We start from the raw sequence: 22,924 nt of genomic DNA on the forward strand, positions 1-22,924 counted from the left end.
GTTTGCCTCCCGAAGTCCAAACCTGTTCCCTGGTTGGAGTTTGATAATAGCGTGCAGCCAGGCGCACCAGAACCGGAGAGAGGCTCTGTTCTCCAGGAAACCTAATTCCCGAGCCTTCGGTAGTGTCTGGACCTGGGCTAGCGGAGCTGACTGAGCTCAGCGCCACGGCACTCCGGAAGGATTGTGCGTGTTGGCATCCGAGGCTTTCAGAGTAGAGACAGCACAACCATGATCACTTGTGATGAATCATAGCCCGTGATTGACGGCATTATTAAGTATGAGCTAATCTGCTATATGGAGCAAACATGGTCTCTGTTTACCACCACTCCAAGCTGAAACTCCGCTCGCGTGTAATTACATACTCAAGTCAGCAGCTACGTGTTGTCATAGGTTAGTGCTCAGAATCTTTGATCCAAGGGAAAAAATCATAAATCTGAACAATACGTTGGTTTCTCCACTTGACCACCAATTTGTACACTAGTTGGGAAAAGAATAAAGATTAAAGAAGTCATCTGTTTTTGTAATGGAGCTTTTCCTTCAAAGACACTACTAAATTGCTCTTGGTAAGCCCATCTTAACTACTTTTCACCTTGTTGAGGTGTCTCTGGTTCAGAGAGGTGTACCTCTAAATGTTAACCACTGAACAAAATGGTGTAAAATCAAGAATAGATTCCAACTTGGACACTGCAAATTTTAAGATATTCTGTAGCAGGAAGCCATCTTTTTGTTCTTTTATCGAGATGCCGCTTGGTAGAGTGAATATTCACAGTTCGGTGATATTTTCACAGAACTTTGCTCAAATTAATATTTGGTGAACATCTACCTTTCCTTTATGGACTTTCTTAACCCTACATTTTATAGGCTGAAATGCCTGATGATATTCCGAAGTGCATTCAGCAAGCATTTGTGCCAGTTGCATGTCGTTGTATTTTGCTTAATATATGTGCCTAATAATGATCACCTCTCGTGCTTGATCTTTTGTATCCTCAGGAGGTACCAAGTCTTCCCAAAGGCACCATCCTTCCTAATGAAGTAACCTTTAGAGACCCTGTCTACCTACGTACATAATCAATGACACACATTCCTACAAACTAAATTTGCCCTTAGCTTGATTTTTTTTTCCTTCCTCTCATTCCTCATCTGTTAATGTTATGCTGTTTTGTATATTTATTAAACCAGCTCCAGTCATTTTGTTGTTATGGCCAAGATGACAAACGATAAGGTTAAGCAATGCCTTCATGTTTTTCACTAGGAAAAAGCCAGAGGTAGTATAAAGAGGATATAAAGGTAGTATAAAGAGTATATAAGCCTTGGATCCAGATGCCAGGCTCTGCCAGTCATTAACTGAGTGACCTTAGGAAGTAACTCAGGTTCTCTGTGCCTTAGTTTCCTATTTGAAAACTAGGAATATTAGCACCTACATTGCAAAATGACTGTGAGAATCACAGATGACATTTAAAATTCATATAATAGGCTGCTATGAGTGGTATTTTTATCAATAATGTTTCAGTAATATTATATGTTATTCCTGTGCTAAGATGCATAACTCTCTAGCAACTACACTGTATAAACTTCCACTGAACATTAAAATTACTTTCACAAGCAAGACATGCATCAAAGATCATTTCTTAACTTTTCTAATAATAATCCACTCATCTTCCTTAAAATGGGTTTCTCATTCTTAAAGCAGTGAGTAGCTTTGAGAAGTTTTAAGTAGTAGGCAACAGGCCCTGCTCATCTTTTCATGTCAGGCCATGTCTTAATTCTCTGGCCACTCTGTAGGTTGGCGCCCTTTTAGGTAGTTGCCCACCTTGTCCAATCAGCTAGTACCCAGGAGTTTGCATGGTATAAAACATGGTTGTGTCTTGGTAAAGACCATGGATGGATCGCTTTTCCTCATGTGAGGTTGTGAGCATGATAGCAAATATATTTGACAAATCTAAGACAACATGAGAGGTAGAATGGAAAATTAGTGGTTCAGATTCCTTGAAGAAATGAGAGCATGGAACCAAGAGCACAGAGAATTTGATTTGGACCAGAACAAAAGGAGACCTTATTTTTCTGAGAGAAGGTTGGAAGGATGGAATCACATGTAGATACATTTGTTGGTCTAGCAGAAGGGAATTCATGGATTCCCTTGAATCCAGGAATCCTTGAATCCCAGAATAGGATTTAGGTCTTTGGAATGTAGAAATGGATTGGATTTAGAACTGAGAGAAATAGGAAAGGATTTGCAACTGAGAGGAATGGGAAACAAGTAAAAAGTTGGTTGGCCAGCTCTGGGGATCCAACAGAGAATGAAAGACTTGAATTGCTAGTGGTTGTGTAATTTTATCCAGAAGTGAACATTATCTGTTGTGTCCTTTGGAGTGGAAAAGAAAAAAGTTGAGTTCTATTCTACATTATTCTAATTTGTCTTAAGTAGAACTTTTCTAATCAATCCACTATATTAAAGAATACGGTATTTTTGCTAGATTATTTATTCACAGGACTTCTAAAATAATTGTTCCATTCTTAAGATTGCATGGTGTCAAATACAGTATTTTAAGTTACAGATATCTATAATATTTTTTTCAATGTTACTAAAGAAGAGGCTTTCTGGTGAAGAAACAATAAAGAAAGGAAAGGCTAAATGCTTTGGGGGATAGGGTAGGCTGTCTATGTAAGCATAGAACATATTGATTAAAAACATGGTTCTGAACTTAGACTTTCTGGTTCTCAAATTCCAGCTTCATCACTTAATATCTGTGAGATCTTGAGCAAGTTAAACTGTTGCCTCAATTTGTTTTCATCTATAAATTGGGGATAATACCTATGTTATGCAGTTGTTGATAAGATTAAGTGAGGCAGTTTACATAAAGACTTTATATAGTTCCTGGCCCCAAATCAATTTGTAACTTTTACTGAACATAATTAAAATGTTTCTTGTTACTGCTTTTCCTTTAACCAAGTAAACCGACAATGGCCAGTTTGTCATAGATATTTGTTATCTTACAACTACATTAAGCAACTAACTTTGTGCCTACACCAAGAAAGTTTTAACTCTAGTATCTTACTGCCCTGCTGTTTCATCTTTCCTTTCCTGGTTATTGATTTAGTGCTTATTTGTTCTTTATTGCTGTAGAAACAACCACCAGAAGAAGGGTCCATGTGTATGGACAGGGCTGGAGTGATCCATGCTTCAACATCAGTCCATTCAACCCTGCTTGAATGCAGAGGTTGCATAGATCACCAGACTCCACGGATAAGATACTACATTGTTCCCCAGCATATAAAAGCCAAGCTGAATTGTTTAACGTTGTGTTTCAGTTGATGAGTAGAACTTCACTGAACCGTGCACAATGATGGAGGTGACTTGCTTTTTTACATTCTCTGTTTTACCTTGCTAAGGGAGTTATTTTGCAGTGACAAAGATTCTCTTCTAGTGTCTCGACACATCCTAGGACTTTGATGTGAATTCTTCCCTCCCATCAAATGTTGGTTCTAAATCCATTGAACTATTTGGGAAACCGGATACAATGTTTAAATTGCCAGTATTCTTGCTGTGCTTTGCTACTTCCATTTAATAGGAGGAAACTGTAGCTATTCACTTTCTCCTCCTGTTCTGTAATGATTTTCCTGTACATGCCAGTACTGTTGCTCAGCGGCATAATTTCTCCAGAAGTCCGCTCCGAAAGATCTTGTTATCCCATCACAAAGATGAATAATGGGTTCTAAATCTCGGGAAAAAAATTTCTCTTCTTCCCTGTATTTTTCAAGAACAAGCATAGACAATAGCAATTGTTAAACATCTTATTTTTTCTGAAATGTTTTCCAAAATTGGAAAATCTCTTTGAGCAATTTGACCTTTAAGACAATGGGTTAGCTGACTTTAAAGCCATCAGTATTTCCTTATTCCCAAGAACAGAGAACTTTCAGAGAAAAGTTATTCATTAGCTTTTTATCAGAAAGAACGTTTTTTACTTAGTACATTAATGTCAATTTCATGTTGTCTCCCTAGCCCATGCATGAAACAGTCTTTCAGTTTTTGTTCACTATTTTTAAAATTTATTTATTTATTTATTTATTTATTTGACAGAGAGAGAGAGAGGGAGAAAGAAAGGACAAGCAGGGGGAGCGGCAGGCAGAGGAAGAGGGAGAAGCAGGCTCCCTGCTGATCAGAGAGCCCCAACATGGGGCTTGATCCCAGGACCCTGGGATCATGACCTGGGCCGAAGGCAGACACTTAATCAACTGAGCCACCCAGGCACCCCTGTTTACTATTTTCTTGTAACATAAATCCATCTTTCTTGGGTTGAGTTACTTGCCTATATTGTATATCAGTAAGTATTAAAATCCAACATTACCTAAGCTAGAAATGCAATGTTGGCATCTGTTAGCAGTTGCTGCTAACTCATTCTTAGTTAATACCTTAGATGCAAGAGCCATGGTGAAAACTTTTTTGATACTTAAATATCCATCCCTTACATCAAGTAGACTGTCAGGAATTACTTGTTAAAAGGGTGTATGTATGAATGAATAAATGAGATAGAACAAACAGTGTGGGAACATAAAATGTGGAAATAATATTGCTGTGTATTTATGCAACATCATTATTTTACCTTCCCAGTTATCCTATGACCTATGAAGAACAGTATTTATATCATGTTGTGGATGTGGAAATCAAAGAGAAGTTAGATGCCTTGCCAAAATCATCTCATCTAACAAGTACTTAGTAGAACCAGTTCTAGAATATGATAAGTGGAAAGAGAGCTATCTTTGTGTTTCTTTTCCTGATACCTACCTATTCCTGACAAATGAACAGTGACCTCAAAAAGTATCATTTGTAGATGGGGCTAAAAGGATAAATATTGCACATAATACTATAGCAGTTATATTAGTTAACCCACTCAACATTTATTCTCCCTTTTTTCTTGGAATCATTGTGTATGTATTCACCTCTCAGGAAGGTCCCTCTGTCCCCACTTAAGGAAAAAGTCCTGATTGGTTTAAACCAATCCTGGTAATTATATTTTTTCTTGCCAGTTTTGGTTTAGGAAAGAGCATGTAACTAAATTCTAGTCACTGAGATAGGAGGGGCAGTCTACTTAGCAGTTTCTGAGAAAGTTTTTTTGGTTCTAAGAAAGACAAATGATAGGGTGATAAACAGTCAACACATTATCGGATGAGTGAATCATAGATCCTAATGACTCGAAGAAATATTGCAGTTGGCACAGTTAAATATTCTGGAAGGGAAGGAGTTGGTATTCAGTGAATGAAATGCCTCAAATGGATATTTCAAAGATGGTGGAGTACTTGTTACTGATTAAATGAGACAGTTTCAAACATAAGATTAAGAAAATTTAGCCAAGGCAAGTTCTAAAATACAAATCCTTTAGAATTAAGAAGGTACAAACAAACAAACAAACAAAAAATGGAGAGGCCAAGAAGTCCTGGCTCAAAACTTTTGCTCCTGTTTCTAAACTTCTGTTCTTGCAGGATTTAAGCCCCACTAGATTCTCACCTTCTACTATTCCATGCACCTCTACCTCTATCCACCTCTTAAAAATTCCCAGCTCACTCGGCATCTATTCCATGAAATTTATTTCTAAAATTTTATTTTATACCAACATTTTGTTTTTAATAGATGCAATTCATGGTTTGGAAAGATGAGAGAGATTCAAAGCACAGAGATACCAATAATTTTAAATATAATCTTAAAAAAAATTCTTAAAATGCAAAAGAGTGATACACTTGAGGAAGAGGCAACTTTTCTGGACATTAGCATGTCCAAATGCAATGACTAGACTTGCTGCAGCCATCTTAGAACCAGTGAGGAGCCAGCTTGAAAACAAAGCCAACACAGCGAGATGACATGGCCGATTGTGGAAAGAACCTGAGTCCTTCATGATGCCATTGAGCTGATGAATGAAACCTGGAGTATACCGCCTCTGGGCTTCCTGTCATCTAAGGTAATAACCGTCTTTACTGTTTGAACTAGTGTTTCATTATTTTCCGTAGAAAGTCCTAATTGGTGTATGTAATTATTAACCCCACTTAACCCCTTCAGTTAAACCTGTCATGTCTTTCTTGATTTTGCTGAAGTTACCTGATCCCATCTCCTTAGACCTGACCTTGGGTGTCTCACTCAGAATGATCATGGTTTATGAAGCATGGGAAGTCCAAGGAAGAGGAGGAGGTAGGTGGTCAGCATGAGATATCTGGTTATGGAGATCTGGGTCAGACAAGGTGACGTTTGAAAGCTAAGCAAGAGATGCAAATGAAGCAGAGAGAAGTCAGCTCTTCCAAGCACACCCTTAGAAAGCTAGTCTTAGGGACTGAGGAGCACATTTATGGGGAGAGTTGTGGAATCACATTATAGTAATGGTGTCACTTAGATCCATGCTTTTCTCTCAAGGGGAGAAATCATTGTTCATAGGCTATCAGAGGATTCTTGTCATGCTTGTTTTCTACAGAAATAGACCAAGTTCTGATGTGTTTCATGATGACGCCATAGTCTAAAAATGAGAGACTTGATTTCAGTTTTTCCTGTAGGTGCCAAGAGGCTTGTGGTGGTGTTGTTTCAAGGCTGACAGTCTTGGAAACTAGAGGATGGCCTTAATGTTCAGTCTGGGGTAGCTCTCCTTCATGACCTTAAGCCTTTTCTGAACATCTTCATAAAGACATAGTAATATTCTGTTAATTATATGAGAGGTGTTCATGTGGATTTAAACAGTAAATCTAACAAGTAGGCTATTCTTTGTCTGATGGCACAGAGGTACTTATTTATTTTTACATTTTAGGTATTTGAGGGAAAAACTAATTCAGGAATATATTAAACTGAGTTTGAAGCCATAAAGAGGAAGAAAATAATAAGGATAATAAGGATTAGAGCAGAAATAAATGAAATAGAGAATACAAAAACAATAGAATCAATGAAACCAAACACTGGTTCTTTGGAAAGATCAACAAATTGACAAACCTTTAGTTAGATTAAGAAAAAAGAGAATACTTAAACTACTAAAATCAGAAGCTAGGGGCGCCTGGGTGGCTCAGTCATTAAGCGTCTGCCTTCTGCTCAGGTCATGATCCCAGAGTCCTGGCATTAAGTCCCACATCAGGCTCCCTGCTCAGCAGGAGTCTGCGTCTCCCTCTCACACTCCCGCTGCTTGTGTTCCCTCTCTCGCTGTGTCTGTCTCTGTCAAATAAATAAATAAATAAAATCTTTAAAACAAAATACAATAAAATCAGAAACTAAAGAGGGGATGTTACTACTGATTAAAGAATAAAAAGCATTATAAGAGAATACTATGAGCAGCTGTATACCAAACAAATTGGATATCCCGGAGGGAATGGACAAATCCCTAGAAGCACTCAAACTACCAAAACTGACTCAAGAAGAAAAAGAAAATATGAATAGACCCATAACAAGTAAGAAGACTGGATCAGCAATCAAAAATCTCCCAACAACTTGGGAGTTATTAAGGGAAGGTGATAGACTAGCCTCCCAACTAGTATAAGATTCAAGGGCAGAGTACCATTCTGGAAGCAACATACTGATGTACATGGGGGAACAGAGATCAAAAGAAAAAGTGAACAAAAGGCATGGATGGTGAAGGTGCTTATCATTTCTATTATGTGGGTATAAAAGCTTTCTGTGGCCCTCTTGAATTAGTGCTTCTCATTATTCACTGTAACAAATAAAGTGATGTGGTTTCTATTTATGAAAAAAATAACAACACATTCAATAAAAAAAAAAAAAACTCCCAGCAAAGAAAAACCTTTTATTAAATAAATAGAAGAGGAGAAATACTTCTCAACTCATTCTATGAGGCCAGCATTACCCTGATACCAAAGCCTGAGAAGACACTACAAGAAAATTAGACAATATCCTTTCTGAATGTAGACACAAAAATCCTCAACTGATGCTAGCAAATAGAATTCAGCAGCATATAGAAAGGATTATACACCATGACCAAGGGGGATTTATCCCAGAAATGTAATAATGGTTCAGCATACAAACTCAATCGATGTAACACAGCACATGAATAGAATAAAGGTGGGGGAGAACCACATGGTCATTTCAACTGATGTGGAAAAAGCACTTGACAACATCTGACATCCCTTCATAATAAACTAGGAATAGAAGAGAACCTTCTCAGCATGATAAAAGATAAATATAAAAAAACCCACAACTAACATCATGGAGAAGGAACGAAAGCTTTTCCCCTAATATCAGGAACAAGACAAGGATGCCTGTTTTTGCCACTTCTATTCAACATAGTATTGGCAGTTCCAGAGGAATTAGACAAGAAAAAAAGAAATAAAGTGCAGCCATATTGGAACAGAAGAAGTAAAACTGACTATACCATAGATTACATAAATGTAGAAAACATAAAGAATACATGCAAATATGCATACATACCCCCCCCACACACACACTCCTTTTAGGGATAATTAATGAATTTAGCAAAGTTGCAGGATACAAAAATCAGTTGAATTTTTATGCACTAGCAGTGAAAAATCTGAAAAGGAAATTAAGACAATCCCATTTGCAATACCCTCCAAAAGAATAAAATTCTTAGGAATAAATTTAACCGATGAGGCACAAAACTTTCACACTGAAAACTACAAAATATTGCTGTAAGAATTAGAAAAAACCTAAATAAATGGAAAGGCATCCTGTGTTCATGGGTTGGAAGACTTAATATTGCTAAGATGACAGTATTACCCAGAGTGATATGCACATTCAGTGTAATCACTATCAAAATCCCAACAGTGCTTTTTAAAAAATGGAAAAGCCCATCTTAAAATTCATATGGAACTTCAAGGGACCCAGAATAACCAAAACAATCTGAAAAAGAACAAAGTTGAAAGACTCACATTTCCTGCCCTTAACACTTACTACAAAGCTACAATACTCCAAACAGTGTGGTACTGACATAAGGAAGACATACAAACCAGTGGGCTTGAGAGAGTTGAGAACTCAGAAATAACCTTCACATCTATGATCAACTGATTTTCAACTAAGTTGCCAAGACCATTCAGTAAGGAAAGGACAGTCTTTTAACAAATGGTGCTGGGATATCCACATTCAAAAGTATGAAGTTGGACCCTTTACACCATATACAAATATTAACTCAAAATGGATCAAAGACCTAAATTTAAAAGCTATAAAAGTTAAAAATTAAACACTATAAAACTCTGGGGAAAAAAAAGGAAAAAGTCTTCATAAACTTAGGTTTGGCCATATTTTCTTAAATATGACATCAAAAACACAAGTGATAATAGAAACGATAAGTTGGACTTCAAGAGAGTAAAAAGGCAACCCATGGAATGGGAGAAACTATTAGCAAATCATACACTTGATAAGGGACAAATATCCAAAATATATAGAAAATCCTATAACTCAACCACAAGAACACAAACCTAATTTTCTAAATGGGCAAAAGATTTGAATAGACATTTCCCCCCAAAAGATACACAGATGGTCAGTGAGCACATGAAAAGATGCAAATCAAAAACACAGGAAATATCATGTCACGCCTACTAGGATGGTTAAAATATAAAAGAAAGTAATTACTAGTTGTGGTGAAAATGTGGAGAAAGTAGAATTCTAGTACATTGCTTGTGGGAAAGTAAAATGGAACAGCTACTGTGGAAAACAGTTTGGCAATTCCTCAAAAAGTTACACATAGACTACTTTATCATCCAGCAATTCCACTCCTAGTGTATAACCAAAACATGGGCTCAAACTGATACTCATACAGCAGTATTCATAACAGCATTAGTCACAATAGCTAGAAGGTGGGAACAACCCAAGTGTCATCAACATTAGTGGGTAACCAAAATGTGGGATTACACGTACAATGGAATATTATTCAGTGATAAAAAGAACAAAGTACTGGGGTGCCTGGGTGGCTCAGTCAGTTAAATGTCCAGCTCTTGATTTTGGCTCAGGTCATGATCTCAAGGTCTTGAGATTGAGCCCCGCATTGGGGTCCCCGCTCAGTGTGGAGTCCACTTGAAATTCTCTCTCTCCCTCTCCCTCTGCTCCTCCCCCCACTCACGTGCACTCTCTCCCTCTCTCTCAAATAAATAAATACATCTTAAAAAAAAAAGAAGTACTTATACATGCTACAACATGGTTGAACCTTGAAAAATATTATGGTAAGTAAAGTAAACCAGACAGAAAAGGACAAATATAATGTACCACTTAAATGAAATATCTAAAATAGGCAAATTCATGGAGAGAGAAAGTAGATTCGAGGTTTACAGGGGCTGGGAGGAGGAGGGAATGGGAGTTATTGCTCAGTGGATACAGGGTTTCTGTTTGGGATGTTGAGAGAGTTTTGGAAATGGTGGTGATATTTGCCCGACATTGTGAATATAATTAACACACTAGATTGTATACTTAACAATGGTTAAAATGGCAAACTTTATGTTATGTATATTTTATCACAATAAAAAAAAATAGTTTGTCTTGCAAGTTGGTGAGTACATTGTTTGGGAGTATGAAATAATTCACCCAGAGGATAAACATCATGATGGTTGTTTGCATCTCAATTTAGCCTGTGTACACAGAATACACATTTGCCATGACCTTGTAGTACACTACTCTATCAAAACATTGATAATTATCCAAATTAGGAAAACATATTGAATCAGAAATGGCATTATTTTTATCAACTGGTTACACCTAAAGAAAAGCAGATTTTATTAGTGAAAAATGAGAAGATAGAAAGTTGTCTGTAAATCTGGTGAAATTTCAGGGCAGTTTCCAGAAGGTTAAATGGCCTGATCATTTTAAATGACTCTGGTAGGCTAAATAATGACCCCAGTGTTCACATCCAAATCCCTGGGACCTGTGAATACGTGACCTTACACAATAGGAAGGGACTTTGCAGATGCGGTTAAGTTAAGGATCTTGAGATGGGGAGAGTATGTGGTATAAGCAAGTCATCACCAGGGTCCCTCTGGAAGGTAAGAGGGTCAGAGTGAAGAGAGGCGATGTGGGCCTGCAGCTTTGGGGGAGGAGGTGAGGTGATGAGAGGCACAGAGGTTAGAGTGATGGCTGGGCCACTCACCAAGGAATGTGGGCGGCCTCTAGGAGCTGGTGGCCAGAACAGTTAAGGAAGTGGGTTCTCCCTACGGAGCCTCACCAGGAAAGCTGTCCTGCGGACCCATGTTAAACTTCCCATCTCCAGACCTTACGATAATAAACTCGTGTTAAGTCGCTAAGTTTGTCATAATTTATTACAGCAGCAACACAATTAATGCAATGACAAATTTTACTTCCAAAGTCATTGTTACTTTTTTGAGAAACAGTTTTATCACAAGCACTATTTTTATGTCACTCACTTAAGATTGTGGGTTTGAGAAGGATTGTTCTCCTTGCTGAAGAGTAATGTAGATAATACTACCACTTACAATGCATTCGCCAGCAAAGCATAGTGCTGAAAGCTTTGCGTACTTTATTTCAAAAATCCTTACCACTTTTTCAGGTGGGTACCATTACCTCATTGTACAGATGAGGAAACAGGCTCTATGAGGTTAATTTCTTTAAGGTCCTACAGTGGTGGTGTGACTGGGCGTGTGCCCAAGGAGGAGGAGAATAGCCAAGAGCTAAGCTATTTCTGTTTCTTGTGATGGATTAAAGACAGTTGTTACGTATAAGAGAATGGAAGTCTGAGAGAAAAGAAAGAAGATAGAAAGAGATGTTGGGATGGGCAGTTCCGTGCATTCAGGAAAGTTTGGTTCAGGATAGCTTGGCTCTCATTCACCTGGGGAGTTGAGGAAAGCAGGAAGCAACCAGCCATTTCTATGTTGGGCATTTGAAAGTCAAATATTCACATGCCTTAGATATTCCCAAAAGAAAGACCTGTTTTTTTTATAATTTCTGGAAAAAAGAATGTTCTCTGTATTAAAACTACTTCATAATGAGTGTTGCTACATGATACATTAGGCACAACTATGATTTGTTGAAGCTTTGCATAATTGTTGTTCATGTAACTGGAATATTTAATGTATATTTTATATATTTGTTTTGCAAACAATAGCAAATCTAGAGGACATTCTTTGAAGTAAGAAACAGTGGGGCTTAATACTGGGCCACTTTTATTTATTCTGTTTTACATGTCAGTACAATAAACCATTTTTTAAGAAATTCAACATTTTTAAAGAGAGTGGATAAAAATATTTATTGATTTGGAACGTAGTAGAGGGATGGCTGGTATATATTTTTTTAAAAAAGAGAAAAAGCCTTGCTTGACTCTTAATGTAGGACGGATGACTACAGTGGAATTTCTGCTCTCAGGTCAAATCCCAGTGATAAGGTATCTGTTTTTGACAGGAGCAGTAACTGAAGTACTTAGGATTAAACAAAATATCTCATGTAACAGCATAGAGGAGCAGAGGAAAATGTGAAGCGATAAGGTGCTAGTTAGCCCAGGCTGGTGGTTTCAGATAGGAAGGGGGCCAGGCAGGAGATTAATATGTGCCCACACTAGCCCGTTTCAAGACTGAAAATACTATGCTGAATTTTTATCCCGAAGATGGAAATAGCATTCTTGGGAAAAATTGAACATGACATAGATACGTGGTAAACCGATTTTGTTTATTGACACATCTGTTTGTTCATTCGCTTATGAGACAGTTCCTGAGTGGCTGCTTGGTTGTTTTTAGGCCTCAGAATGAACCCAAGGCAAAATCGCAACGTAGGAAGTTTTATTTCAGCTTTGCTGCCATGCTTGTTCTCAAGCCTTCTGCCTCTCCACTCCCCCCTCAGGCTTTGGAGCTTGGAAACCAGCTACCGAAAGGCTCCAGGGACAGGGATGCGGGTAGTTTAGGATAAAAAGTGGTTGTGTTCAGCGGAAGAATGTGTGTTTAGGAGAGAGCAACAACCAGGTGTTAAATTCTATTACCTGCGTGTAGGCTAGAACTATCGTGTCCTTTATGTTCTTTTTGCTTTTTTTTTGTTATTATATGCCTTGCTTTCAGAGTAAGAAAAAACCCAACAAAATGTATGTAAGAAAAGAAACAACAAAAAGCATATATTAGAATTTTTTCCTGCTATTTCAATGTTTTTATTTCTGATTCATTTGCAGTTTATCAGGCCTGCTTTGCTGATTTAGCTGTTGTTTAAATTGTTTATAAACTTTTTTTTTCCAAATTGGTCAAAACAGTATTTCCAAGTGCTACAGATTTTTATAACTTTTATGCACCATGCAAACATCCTGAGGTGTGGTAGGAGGCAATGAATATGTTAAATCGCTTCAGACTTTAAGGAGTGAACATTTAGGTTGCTCTCAACTTTATACAGTTACCAGTAGAGTAGAACAATATAACTAGTTAATATTCTAACCAGATATTTTGACTAAATCATTGCATTGCTTTGGAGTCTTGAAGGATATAGTAAACCATGAAAGAAAAGTAGGATGTGCTTATCACAGAGTGCATTGGGAACACTACTTTATCCTGGGATACAACATCAGAGCAGGCCTCTCTGAAGACGTGCCATTTGTCCTAGCACAATTAGCCTACAAGGACCACACTGTACTCATCAGCTTTATTGACCCTTTGCAGTGAGGGAGATCACACACATAAGAATTGTGAGGCATCTGGCCAAACCAAGAAACGATAAAGTTATTATAGGATTTGGGGTAAGAGTTGAGTTTGAATGAAATATAAATGAAGCAATGTTTGGGTAGACTTAAAGCAAACCAGAGGTCAATATCAGGTCTGAGAAGGATCCTGCATCCTGTTTCCTTAGAAACTACAGTTAAGATAGATGCAGAGTGTTGTATCCAGAACCCCCTTATCTTACTTGGGTTGGAAATCGAGGCTGAGTCTCTGTGTCAAATTGTCTTAGAATCTCCAGGCAAGAGTGAGATATTTTATTCTTAATGTATAGTTTCAAACAGCAAAGCTTCTGATAGTCTGTGGTTTTAGAGAACAAACTTCTTCAGCTAGTAATCACTCAACAAAGAGGTTGTTATTACGCTTGTCCTTGGGAGTAATAGCATCTTCTCTGTTTTTGACTCACCAAGTCCTACTTATCTTTTAAAACCTAGGTCCAGTGGCATGCTCTCCTCTGAGGCTTTTGCTGTTCTAATCGGCAGAAGGAACCACTCCTTCTCTATATCCCTACAGTCTTCACTGTATTCTGTTAGTAGAGATATTGTCACATTTCATTTTGATAAGGTATAGACAGGTAGAGATATATTTGTCACTGTCATTGGACTGTGAGGTTCTTACAGGAAACAACCATATATTATTTGACTTTACATCCGTGATACTGAGAATACAGCTCACTGAATTTAGTCGCATGTGATAGGAGGTGACACGGTAAAAGATAATGTGGACATACCTGTTTCAAGTTCAGATAAATGTTGTGACATATGCAAACAAAATATTCAGCTGACTTTTTTTTTCCACCCAGGCGCCCCTCAGCTGACTTTTTAACTTTACATCCTATTTCAACTTGTACAGACTGTAAGATACGTATATACTATACCCACTTCTCCAGGCCTTTTGAACATGCTGTTTCCTGCCTGGTGAATACCTCTATCTCTCCCCTCTCACAGTTCCACCCCACCTTTCAATGTTGTTTCAACTGAACTTCGGTAAAGAAACATTCAACTAACTCCTCCCTCCACCTCCAGGTATCTTGCTCAGTTGCAAGGTCTGCTGTCACCCTGCACTCTCATTTTTTTTAAGATTTTATTATTTATTTGAGAGAATGCACAAGCAGGGGGAAGGGCAAGGGGAGAGGGAGAAGCAGGCTCCCCACTGAGCAGGGAGCCCACTCGGGGCTCAATCCCAGGACCTCGGGATCATGACCTGAGCGGAAATCAAGAGTCAGATGCTTAACCAACTGAGCCACCCAGGCGCCCCTGCACTCTCATTTTTAACACACTTCATCTTTTAGTTACTCAGTGAGTGTTGCTTTCTCACTTAAGACTGAAAACTCCAGGAAGGTAGGGATTCAATCTGTATCTCTTTTTTTTTTCCCCAAGGGGGAAGAAGGGCAGATTTTAAAAATTTTTTTGAAAGTAGATGAAAGAAACAGAATAAAATAATAAGCCCTCATGTACCATCACCTAGCCCCAGTCCCCACGAACCCATGGCCAATCTTGTCCCTACTGCACCCCTACCTATTCCCCACACCTTTATATTATCTTGAAGGAAGTCTCAGACATCATATAATTTTATTTGCAAATATTTCAGTATGTGTTTCTAAAAGCACTCCTTTTTATAACAACTACAATGCCACTATCACACCTGGAAATGAATTCAGCATCTTTAATATCATCAAACATCCAGGCAGAATTTAAATTTCTAATTTTTTTCATCTTTTTAAAAATGTGCTTTCTGGACTCAGGTTATAAGTAAGGTTCACATCTTGAACTTAGTTAATAGTCTTTTAAGTCTTTTTAGCTATAGATTGACCCTCTATTTTTTTCTTTTTGTTTCATACATTTGTAAAGGTAACACTACTTTTTTTTTTTTTAACAGTTATATCCCTAAATCTTAGTCCAGTCCTGGTCATGGTATTTATTTTAATAAGTATAATGTTTGATGAGTTACTTGGTTGGATAAAAATGAGGTGCATGAATGAGAAATCCCGGAGAAGAGATACCTAAAGAAATAAAACTTAATAGCAGCCTTTGATTTCTCTGACCTCATATTTCTGTAGTCTCCTCTGAATGTTGAAATTTATTTGATACACAACAGATGTGTGATTTTGAGGGAAATAATATCATTCTTTGAAAATCTCTAAGAATTTAATTCACCCTTGAATTCTTTTAATCGTTCATTTTAACCACTTTTGCTGGATAAAAATGTCCATTAGAACAGCAAAATGAGGGGCGCCTGGGTGGCTCAGTTGGTTAAGCAACTGCCTTCGGCTCAGGTCATGATCCTGGAGTCCCAGGATCGAGTCCCGCATCGGACTCCCTGCTCAGCGGGGAATCTGCTTCTCCCTCTGATCCTCCCCCTCTCATGCTCTCTGTCCCCCATTCTCTCTCTCAGATAAATAAATAAAAAATCTTTAAAAAAAAAAAAAAGAACAGCTAAATGAAGGCAGCCTGAAAAGGGTTTTCATTGTTTAATAAAATTTACCTCTCCTCCTTAAACTGTCATTAGTAGGCCATGCAGCCTCTGTTTTACAGTTGTCGGATGAGAACACTGCAGCCTTTAATGTAATCACATTCCTTGGGAAGGAGTTTATCTTCTTACCAGGTACTGACGCTATAATCAGGGGAAACAAAGCCCAGCAATGACTCAATGTAGAGAATGACGTATTGAAAACAGAGGAATTACTGGAAGAAGGAATTCTCAGTCAATAATGGGGAAAAACTGAAATAAATTTAAACTTAGCTCTTAGTCCATATTGTTAAAAACAAGACAATAGGACCAAAATGGAGTCACTTATGCTAAGCCCCAGGTCACCAAACCAAGACTGAATTAATTACAGTTTTGATCTCTCCCAGAAATGGAATCTTAAACCAATTAGTCAGGAATCACCTGACCAGCACTAGTGTAGAAATCTGCCAGATGGATCCCTGCCATCCCCTAAAGAAAAGTGACCTTGCCCCAACCAGTCCACTTCCTGCTGGTGTAACTTTGTTACTGCTCCCTTGTGGCTATAGAAGCCTTTAATTTTGTACAGCTCCTCAGAGCTCTTTTCTGTCTGTTGCATGGGGTGCTGCTCAATTCATGAATCACTGAATAAAGCCAGAAGACCTCTGAAGTTCACTCAGTTGAATTTTTTTTTAACAGCATTAATGGATGAGCACAAAAATAGAACTGTTTTCCCTGAGATAATATTGACAGTATTTATAAAGTTTATTATTATAAAATATTATAATGTAAGTCTTCCTCTCTCTAGCCACCTCCATTCAGTTCCCAGAGGTAAAACTATTGTTTCTTATATATCCAGCCATTTGCTATTAGAATGCAAATGTGTATATCTATGTATATATCCATATGTGTGTGTACATATATAGGTATACATACACACACACACACATACACACATGGGATCAGAGTAAACTAATTTTTCTTTACCTTATTTTTTTTAACCCATAAATGTAGCTTAGGTATTTTTCCATGGGAACATGTATAGCCTCTTTCTTTTTAATGGTTCCATAGTGTTTCACTGTGTACGGTTGTACCATAATGATTTATTTAACCCATCCCCTTATGATGGCATTTAGATGTTTTTCCTGTTATACACCAGCTCAGGCCATGCTGCACTGGTCATACATACTGTGTATGAATTTATATGTAAGGCAGATCCCTAAAAGTGGGATTTCTGGGCTAAAGAATATTTTACTGTCAATAGATGTTGCCAAGTTGTTCTCTGAAAATATACTAGCTTATGCTACCACCAGTGGTCCACAAGAATGTCTTATTTCCCTTCCCTCTGGCCAACACTGAGCATCCTCAATCTTCCTAATCTTTGCCTGTTTGGAAGATGAAAAATGGTATCCCATTGCTGGCTTTTATTTTGCTTTGTTTACAAGTGTCAAGATGGGAAAGTCTTGGTGACTGATGAAACCATACGCCAATAAGCAGGGTACGAGAACAGAATGTGTCAAGTTGGAATGACCAGTGTGAACCCTGAAAAGAAATCTTGATTGTGGCTGTCCTGAGCAGCCCCAGAAGCAGCCCTTCTACTCATCACTGCCGCTTCTATTACATGCCTCTGGAGCCCATATTTTGATCGCTAACATCATTCTCTACTAAGAGGAAACCAAGGCTCCTGAGGATAGTTAATTTAATGTCCTGGAGCAGAAAACAATCAGGAGGCATCCAGAAATGCCTATTTTTTCCTAGGAAGTCATGGTGTTCTCAAGATCTTTGGAGGCAATTCTAAAAAGCCAAAGAGGCCAATTTTAGGGGGTTCCCTATCACCAAGTTGAGCCAACTTGCAAAAAATTATAAAAATTATGATAAATTAGAACTCATTGAATTTTTAAAAGACCATGAGTTTATAATGATGTGCAAAAGGAAAATTTATACAAGGTATAAAAATGATAGTTGTAATACCTAAAAAGGTGAATAGATTCTATTTAGCTTTTGTTAATTGTAGTAAGTAGGATAATGTTTATTATGGAATATATAATTTATTAATAATTATAATGTATCTATTTTTATTAAGTATATCCATTCATGAAGAAGTTAAGTTTCTGTTTCTATTTGTATGGACAGAAAGGGTGAAACCAATGTTCATGAATTTTTTCCAACAGTTCTGAGGAAAAAAAAAAACCTGTATCAAGGAAGGGCTAATCAGCAAGTGGGATCTCCCTGGGGGCAGGAGGTAATAGCTGAATAGCATCTCTAGTCACACACAGTAACCATTTAAATGAGAGTCCAGTGGTGTGTTTGAAGATGTGCTTCAAGATGAAAAATTGGACACATGTCCCCCTTAAAGAAAGCTAACTGCACACACTCATTTTCTCATCTTCCAGGTAATATAACATTTAGATGACCCTATAATTATAATGAAGTACTAATAAGACATACATAAATTTCCAATTATACTGACAGACTATGTCAATATATCATTATTAGAGGATAAAAATTAGGTGCAGCCTACAGAACACCTCAATTCTAGTAAAAACACCAAGTTTTCTAAAATTTAAATCTATGCATATGAAATGTATTAAGGATAGTGTGGTAAACTGAATAATGATTTCTGAAGATGTCCACCTCCTAATCCTGCAGAATCTGTGAATTGTACCTTGTATGGCAAAAGGGATTTTGCAGATGGATTAAGAACCTTAAGATGGGAGATGATTCTGGATTATCTGGGTGGGCAGATGTCATCACGACACTCCTTGTAGGATGGTCAGAGGAGTAGTCCAAGTCAGAGGGGGAGGTGGTGGGATGTTGGAACAGAAGATGGTGCACTGTGCTTTGAAGACAGAGGTAGGGGCTATAATCAAAGGAATACAGGAGGCCACTAGAAGCTGAAAAAAAGTCAAGGAAATGGATTCTCTTCTCAGCACCTCCAGAAAGAATCAGCCCTGACAACACCTTGATGTTAGCTCCGTGAAAGTGATTTCAGACTCCCAACTCTAGAACTATCAGAGAACAAATTTTTGTTATTTTAAACAACTAAGTCTGTGGTAATTTGTTACAGCCCTAATAAACTAACAGATAGGTTTGGAAAAAATCCCATGATGGTGATTAGTGAAACTTTGTAATAAAAATCTATGAGTGGTTCAAATGTGAATTATCTGCTCACAGGTCTCCTATTCTGATCCCAATTCAACCCCTCCTCCAAAAAAATTTCAATCCAGTCAGCAACCCAGGATTTGTCACTTTAGCTTGACCAAGATGGTATTCTTTTCCTCTTGGGTCATGTAAGATTAGTAGAACCCAAACTGAGTAAGAAATAAAGAAGTAGATTGTTTGTGGACACAAGCACAGAGGAAGGCTGAATGAAGATACAAGGAGAAGACTGCCATCCACAAGCCAAAGAGAGTCCTCAGAAGAAACCAACACTGCTGACACCTTGATCTTGAACTTCCAGCCTCCGGATCAGTGAGAAAATAAATTTCTGTTGTTTAAGCAGCACAGAAAAAAAAGTACCCTGGGGAGCCCAAAGTACCCAGTCAATGGTACTTTTTTATGGCAATCCTGGTAAGCTAATATAAATATCTATCGAGGGGCACCTGGGTGGCTCAGTTGGTTAAGTGGCTGCCTTTGGCTCAGGTCATGATCCCAGAGTCCTGGGATCGAGCCCCACGTCTGGCTCCCTGCTCAGCGGAGAGCCTGTTTCTCCCTCTCCCTCTGCCTGCCACTCTGTCTACTTGTGCACTCTCTCTAGCTCTCTGTCAAGTAAATAAATAAAATCTTTAAAAATAAATAAATATCGAAAATTAACATTTATTAAATCATGAAACAATCAACTTTCCTCTAAATACCTCTATACTACTTATATAAGTAACAAATTAAAATGTAAGGATTTAAGAAATATTTTGTGTTGCAAACTTAACATTTTAAAACATTTAAAGTCACAAACACAATATATTAGTTTCCACTGTAAGAAGCAAAAAGAGAGTATGCAAAAATTACAAATTTGATAACAAAACTATTCTCAAGAATGATTATGTCACAGAAATAATGTTTTTCTTATTATTGCTCATATTCCCATTCTTACTAGCTTCCCAGGATCCAAGTTTGATTCATCATGGCTCCCTTCCTCCACCATCACCGTGTGTGTGTTTGTGTGTTCCTCGCCATGTCTCCTCACAAGACTTTCAGGATCAAGCAATTCCTGGCTAAGAAACAAACACAGAATCATCCCATTTCCCAGTGGATTCAGATGAAAACAGGTAAGGTACAACTCCCAAGAGGAGGGATTGGAGGAGACCCAAGCTGGGTCTGCAAGGGATCGATCACACATGAGATGACACACGTATTTATGCTGTGTGAAGATCCCCTGCTCACATCATATACTCTGTAAACTACATCACTACTACCTGAACAATAGTGCTTTATCAGCAAAGTGATTTTTCTCTGTTACACAATGCTTCTGCACCAGTAGGTTGGTTCAGTAATAAATCTGTGAGAACTTTTGTTTGAAAAAAAAATTTTTTTTTACTCATCTTGGGTTCTAGTAATCCTATGAAATTCCATGCACATAAGGTCTTCTGAATCTATGTTTCATTTTTTGTTAACTTGTCATTCATTACTTTTATTTATTTATATTTTGGCTTTGTGTTAGAAGATATTTCCTTCATTATTCTTCCACATCATTTAATTTTTTCTGGTAGTGCTTTTTCCCCCAGGTTTTCTACTGAATTTTAAGTTTGAAACCATGTATTCAGTTTCAGGAATTACTTTGTGCTCTCTAATTCTATCTCCCTGAGAGTTCTCATTACATTGCAGAAGAGCTCTTCTGTCTGTTCTGTTATTTCTGTATCAGTGTGAGTCATCTGTTCTAGTCGTTTACTCAGTATCCTTTCTTCAAACTGTTATGTTCTCTTAAATGGGCATAAGTTCCTTTAACATCAGAACACTCAATGAAAAGTAATGTAGGGGTATTTTTCTCTCTTAGACTAGCAAATTGGTTTATAAGCTAAGAGCTCTCACGTGAGGTGTGATAAGGATGGATATTCTGTTCTCAGGTGCTCCAGAGCTTTCTCTCTTCCATGTCTCACTCCTTCCACTCTCTCACATCAATTCCTAGGATAACCTTCAAATAAAATGTCTGGTCGCAAGTCCTTGTTGAATGGTCTGCTTTAGGGTAAACTCAAACTAAGATACTTACCACATATTAAATTGGATTCTGAGCAAGAAGTAATGGGGGAACATTTTTGGTTAAAAACAGTCTTCTCCAGCTTTCCTGAAACCATCCTGTCAAGGCAGCTGATGGGTCCATGCAGAGATGAGTCCATTGTTACCCCCGATTGTCTTCATAGTGAAATGAGCTGGGCTGGAGCTGACTCTGTTCCATGGCCCCTGTAGTGTATGGTCATATCATGTAATGCCTAAACTAGGATGCTTTTAAAAGTCCTCTCATAATTTTTATCATCACCTTTAAAATTGCAAGTAAAGGGCGCCTGGGTGGCTCAGTTGGTTAAGCGACTGCCTTCGGCTCAGGTCATGATCCTGGAGTCCCGGGATCGAGTCCCGCATCGGGCTCCCTGCTCGGCGAGGAGCCTGCTTCTCCCTCTGACCCTCCCCCCTCTCATGTACTCTCTCTCATTCTCGCTCTCTCAAATAAATAAATAAAATCTTTAAAAAAGAAAAAAAATAAATAAAATAAAATTGCAAGTAAAGCCAGATGATGTATCATATTTGTTAAGTCTACCTCAAGCTGCACATCTGCTAAAGTGACTGATTTCAGTAACAGGTTTAGATGGGTGGAAAGATCAAGCATTGATACCGCTTGGACAATAACAGTTAATTCACTTAAAGGACATAGAAGGAAGTCAACACGATTAAAATACATGGGCAATTTTCCAAAACAAACCAAGATGTGCAGCTTCCTGGTCCCAAATGCCTCCCCAGAGGATGTATGCAGATGATAATACCTGTTTAGTGAGGGTCCTATCAGATGCCCTGGAAGCAAAGAAATCTCCTCAAGTATAGTCATACATACCTACATACAGACATACATACAATACTGGAATTTTCCTGCATGTAGCCCAGTCTAGGTATGCAAAGGGACACCCTTAACTGACTCAAGTGCACCTCATTAGTCGGGTGGTTAACATGTTGCAGAAAATGTAATTGCAAGGTACAGGGTCTTTAGGCATAAACAAAGCCCTCCTCCATCAGTCTCATGCTCTCTGGTCTAGTACAGCCTGAACCCAACCCTGAGGAAACACAGCAAGGCTCAGTTTCCCAACCCCTTCCCGGAGGCATTTGAGCAAGTAGTCAGGCCAACTGTGGGGCTTGGGTTGAATGGGTTTCCACAGCAGCCTGCATTTACCTTTGAAGCACTTACCATGAGTAGAAGTTAAGCTCCGTGAGGGCAGGCATTTTTATGTTTTGTGCGTTGTTGTGTCCCTAGTGCCTAGAACAATGCCTGACACATGATAGAGCCTCAATAAATATTTGTCAATAAATAAGTGAATGAATTAGAGATTACATATCCAATGCCTCTCTCCTTCATAGGTCATAAGCTCCACAAAATGAGGGATCTTGTACCTGGGTCACTTCTGTCTCTAACACTGTACCTGCTTCATAAACGATGTTGTATAAATTTTGATAAGTTAGTGAATGTCTGCATGAATGACATTTGGTAAAATCATTCAGCTAAGATCGATGTAAAAATTACATATTCTTGTTTCAAGACATCCTTGAATATAAACCTCTTAGGCAAATAATCATTCAGTAATACATCCTCTCAGCTTCTAGGACCAAACGTTTTGCTTATCTCAACAATACGCATTCAAAATACCCAATTCAGTCTCACCTTTCC

The 22,924-nt window shown here is 38.1% G+C and overlaps 1 pseudogene across 1 annotated transcript; it reads left to right on the top strand.

The window, feature by feature from the left end:
• Positions 1–265: 265 nt before the first annotated feature.
• Positions 266–20,556, top strand: LOC115943509 (large ribosomal subunit protein eL39-like; annotated as a pseudogene). Its single transcript, XR_014146363.1, has 4 exons — positions 266–390; positions 991–1,060; positions 3,125–6,178; positions 20,156–20,556. The product of XR_014146363.1 is annotated as a large ribosomal subunit protein eL39-like (transcript).
• Positions 20,557–22,924: the final 2,368 nt, after the last annotated feature.

Source organism: Leptonychotes weddellii, chromosome 6, assembly GCF_054177405.1.
Source record: "Leptonychotes weddellii isolate Sample4059 chromosome 6, ASM5417740v2, whole genome shotgun sequence".
NCBI classification, from domain to species: Eukaryota; Metazoa; Chordata; class Mammalia; order Carnivora; family Phocidae; genus Leptonychotes; species Leptonychotes weddellii.